Source organism: Schistocerca piceifrons, unplaced genomic scaffold, assembly GCF_021461385.2.
Source record: "Schistocerca piceifrons isolate TAMUIC-IGC-003096 unplaced genomic scaffold, iqSchPice1.1 HiC_scaffold_943, whole genome shotgun sequence".
NCBI lineage: Eukaryota > Metazoa > Arthropoda > Insecta > Orthoptera > Acrididae > Schistocerca > Schistocerca piceifrons.
This window is the reverse complement of record NW_025729216.1, coordinates 452,578-457,500: the sequence shown is the minus strand read 5'-3', so window position 1 is coordinate 457,500 and position 4,923 is coordinate 452,578. Positions and strand designations below refer to the sequence as shown.

The 4,923-nt window shown below is 53.0% G+C and overlaps 1 non-coding gene across 1 annotated transcript in view; it reads right to left on the bottom strand.

The window, feature by feature from the left end:
- Nucleotides 1-1,199, bottom strand: part of LOC124772942 — a 1,909-nt gene extending 710 nt beyond the window's left edge. Inside the window, exon 1 of the ribosomal RNA XR_007014393.1 lies at nucleotides 1-1,199. This exon is cut by the window's left edge and continues 710 nt beyond it. This is a non-coding gene — a ribosomal RNA (small subunit ribosomal RNA).
- Between the last annotated feature and the right edge of the window lie 3,724 nt (nucleotides 1,200-4,923).

The window sequence follows — 4,923 nt, the reverse complement described above, 5'->3', positions numbered from 1 at the left end:
CCAAAAGCTTTGGTTTCCCGGAGGCTGCCCGCCGAGTCATCGGAGGAACTGCGGCGGATCGCTGGCTGGCATCGTTTATGGTTAGAACTAGGGCGGTATCTGATCGCCTTCGAACCTCTAACTTTCGTTCTTGATTAATGAAAACATACTTGGCAAATGCTTTCGCTTCTGTTCGTCTTGCGACGATCCAAGAATTTCACCTCTAACGTCGCAATACGAATGCCCCCGCCTGTCCCTATTAATCATTACCTCGGCTTCCGAAAACCAACAAAATAGAACCGAGGTCCTATTCCATTATTCCATGCACACAGTATTCAGGCGGGCTTGCCTGCTTTAAGCACTCTAATTTGTTCAAAGTAAACGTGCCGGCCCACCGAGACACTCAATAAAGAGCACCCTGGTAGGATTTCAACGGGGTCCGCCTCGGGACGCACGAGCACGCACGGGGCGGTCGCACGCCTTCAGCTCGCCCCACCGGCAGGACGTCCCACGATACATGCCAGTTAAACACCGACGGGCGGTGAACCAACAGCGTGGGACACAAATCCAACTACGAGCTTTTTAACCGCAACAACTTTAATATACGCTATTGGAGCTGGAATTACCGCGGCTGCTGGCACCAGACTTGCCCTCCAATAGATACTCGTTAAAGGATTTAAAGTGTACTCATTCCGATTACGGGGCCTCGGATGAGTCCCGTATCGTTATTTTTCGTCACTACCTCCCCGTGCCGGGAGTGGGTAATTTGCGCGCCTGCTGCCTTCCTTGGATGTGGTAGCCGTTTCTCAGGCTCCCTCTCCGGAATCGAACCCTGATTCCCCGTTACCCGTTACAACCATGGTAGGCGCAGAACCTACCATCGACAGTTGATAAGGCAGACATTTGAAAGATGCGTCGCCGGTACGAGGACCGTGCGATCAGCCCAAAGTTATTCAGAGTCACCAAGGCAAACGGACCGGACGAGCCGACCGATTGGTTTTGATCTAATAAAAGCGTCCCTTCCATCTCTGGTCGGGACTCTGTTTGCATGTATTAGCTCTAGAATTACCACAGTTATCCAAGTAACGTGGGTACGATCTAAGGAACCATAACTGATTTAATGAGCCATTCGCGGTTTCACCTTAATGCGGCTTGTACTGAGACATGCATGGCTTAATCTTTGAGACAAGCATATGACTACTGGCAGGATCAACCAGGGAGCTGCGTCAACTAGAGCTGAGCAGCCGGCCGCCCGGGAGTGTGTCCCGGGGGCCCGCGCGAACACGCAAGCGTCCGCTCAATCATTCTGCAAACAGGAGGAGGCTGAGCTCCCCTGCACAATACACCTCGAAACCCTCTCAGGTCCCGGCGGCGCGCAGCGCCGTCCCAAGTACTTGGTCGGGTTCGAGAGAGGCGCAATCGCCCGGAGTTAGGCGAGTAGACGCTTTCGGTGCGACCACCCGTGCTCCCAACTGAGCTTGCCGCTGCCGACAGAGGCCCGGGAGCGTGCTGTCGTGGCATTGCCGGCGGGAGACAACACGCGCCACCTACGGTGACCGGCAGCTCCAACGCCAGCGCCACAGAAGGACAAAAGCCCCACTTGGGTGCCGAAGCGAACTCTCCCAGCACAGCGCACGCGCCAACACATCCGCACAGCTGCGATACAAACCACCAGCGAGAACCGCTGGGGTGACCGAGCAGCAGACGGCGTCGCGGCGCCGAGCGCCGGGCGGCGGCGCATCCTCAACGCACACAGTCCTCAATCGGACCAGCACACTGAAGATGTCCACCGCGCTTCGCACCGGGCCCGCGAGGACCTACTTTGGCCGCACGGCGCCGCGCGCAGGGTGCGCCGGCGCGCAGCTGCGACGCCTGCCGCGTCCGTCGGCCGGCGCGCCTGCCACTGGCCGCCCCCACCAGCCGGCTGTAGCGCGTGCGCCCACGCACCGCGCGGCCAGCACGCCGGGAGGCGCCCCCTCACCGGCCGGGGACGGTCCCACCCAGCCACCGCCGCGTATCGCTTCACACCCAGATGCCGTTCAGTTTCGTCGGCATGGTGGGTATCGCTGGAACAACCGGTTAGTACCTCAACCTATCGTCGCCATCACCGATTCACCCCTAGCGAGAACAACCGCACCACAACAGGTTACCATTTCTTCATTTGCGTAACTTCACCAGAAAACGCAGGCGTCCATCGCCATTTGCAACTTCAACGATTATTGCATGCCTGTGTCAGGTGTCACGCCACACTACGTCTGCCCACATACACGCAACAAAATGTGCACGCCTAGACAATACGTGGAAGGTGGCCCCCGTACGTATGCGATGTCCATTGCTCGAACGACTGTCAACCGGCCTCTGTAGCATGTCGCAGATATGGAACGCGGTGCACCATGCCATCACGGTGTGTGAGGAGAGACGACTAGGTCCGAATACATCAACAGACAGCTCATGCTGATCGCCATCCACGGCGTCCGTTCCTCCCACACGTCTCTATGGCGTACCACACTGCAATCCAGCTCTCATAGGGAGACGACACGTAGCTGCGTGCACAATATTTGCACTGTATGGTCCGCCGTTTTTGGGCGCAGTCGTTGTACGGTCACACATGTGCCACGATGTATCATTCAGTACATAAGGACGAATGTGCAGTACAGATTGTGGTTCACGCGTACGACATCAGCGGACAGTTGACACAGGCCGCACCACAACGTAGCCTGCGTACGTCGCATGCGAAGGGCATTGAACATGCAAACTTGTCACCAACCAGCTTGCGAAGGCAGGGGGCAAGGTGGGGACGTGGGGACGTGGGGAGGGGTGGGGGGGGGGGCGGCATGTACGTCCTGCTGCCATCCACATTACAGTGTACAGCAGGAGCATGTGGAAAGTCAGCAAGACTTGCAAGGTGTTTAACATGAAGCGATACACAGGGGAGCGGGCAGTGCGAGTAGCGAACTATATTGCGAGGGTTGCGGGTGGGCAACACTACACTAATTGAACGAGTCGTATAACAATTACAGAGCAGGTTTAGGCGACAACGTGGGTTACGTTAGCGGACAACGTGGGTTAGGTTAGGGGACAACATGGGTTAGGTTAGGGGACAACATGGGTTAGGTTAGGGGACAACATGGGTTAGGTTAGGGGACAACATGGGTTAGGTTAGGGGACAACATGGGTTAGGTTAGGGGACAACATGGGTTAGGTTAGGGGACAACATGGGTTAGGTTAGGGGACAACATGGGTTAGGTTAGGGGACAACATGGGTTAGGTTAGGGGACAACATGGGTTAGGTTAGGGGACAACATGGGTTAGGTTAGGGGACAACATGGGTTAGGTTAGGGGACAACATGGGTTAGGTTAGGGGACAACATGGGTTAGGTTAGGGGACAACATGGGTTAGGTTAGGGTACAACATGGGTTAGGTTAAGGTACAACATGGGTTAGGTTAAGGTACAACATGGGTTAGGTTAAGGTACAACATGGGTTAGGTTAAGGTACAACATGGGTTAGGTTAAGGCACAACATGGGTTAGGTTAAGGCACAACATGGGTTAGGTTAAGGCACAACATGGGTTAGGTTAAGGCACAACATGGGTTAGGTTAAGGCACAACATGGGTTAGGTTAAGGCACAACATGGGTTAGGTTAAGGCACAACATGGGTTAGGTTAAGGCACAACATGGGTTAGGTTAAGGCACAACATGGGTTAGGTTAAGGCACAACATGGGTTAGGTTAAGGCACAACATGGGTTAGGTTAAGGCACAACATGGGTTAGGTTAAGGCACAACATGGGTTAGGTTAAGGCACAACATAGGTTAGGTTAAGGTACAACATAGGTTAGGTTAGGTTACACGTTGTTGTAAGGAAAGGTGTAGGGGGGGGGGGGGCGGGGGCGGCACGTTCGTTGATAGTGATTATAGTAAGTGAATGCTTGTGACATGATGAGATTTGTCACGTCAGGATGCACCTTTGGCTTATTAGAGGCGGCGCTCCAATTCTATGCTTGTGTCAGACCTGTGTCTTTGACTCAGGTCATTGTTTGTGGGCTGTGACAGGAGGTACTATTGTGATGTTGGGTGCACCGTTGTATAGGACATGTGTGGGTATTGGTGCCTTATCTGCGCAATGGTGGATGTCGAAAGGGGGGGATATTCTATTTTCCGCATGGACCTCCTGGTCTGGTTGTGATAGTGTGGATTGTGTAATGTGGCGGAGAGGATGCACTGGATGTTGTTCCATGCTGGTGCTTACATATTGTATGTGCGCCCGTTAGAAGCAGAGAGTGGTGCGTGATGAGAGTGTCTGGCTGACGTGTGGTTCCCATTGTGGGCACACTCTTTCAGCATGTATACGGACAGTTGTATATATATTCTGTAATTTGATGGCTCTGCATTGATTACTAATCAGCGCCGTGTGTACGGGTAATCTGGTTCCAGTCCAAAATGTTCCATCTGTGTACATTAGTGACAAAGACTCCCCCCATGCAGTGGGGCTCGGTCTGTTATAACTCTTCCGCGTAATATATTTGCCCCACGTTTTTGCGACTGCGAGTGCGAGTGCGAGTGCGAGTGCAACGCGAATGGGGACCGACATGCTGATGGCTCGGTATCGGACGCCGTACAGTGAGCAACGCGATCGCGTCTCTCGCTCGTAAGTGGTACAGGTCGCGGCTCATGTATAGGGACATTTTTTTTTTTTTTTTTTTTTTTTTTTTTTTTTTTTTTTTTTTTTTCATTGAATACAACATAAGACCTGCTACCTGGAAATTACTAAAGCAGGTCATATATAAGGAAATGTTACATTATTGGCATGTGTGAACTACATTTATTTTATTTTCAGCCTTCTTAGCCTCATGTCTGAGTTGCCCGTCCCTAGGGCCGTGGACCCGGGCTGCTACTACATGCCAAACCACTTCCAATACAAATTTACAATAATAGATTGTTAT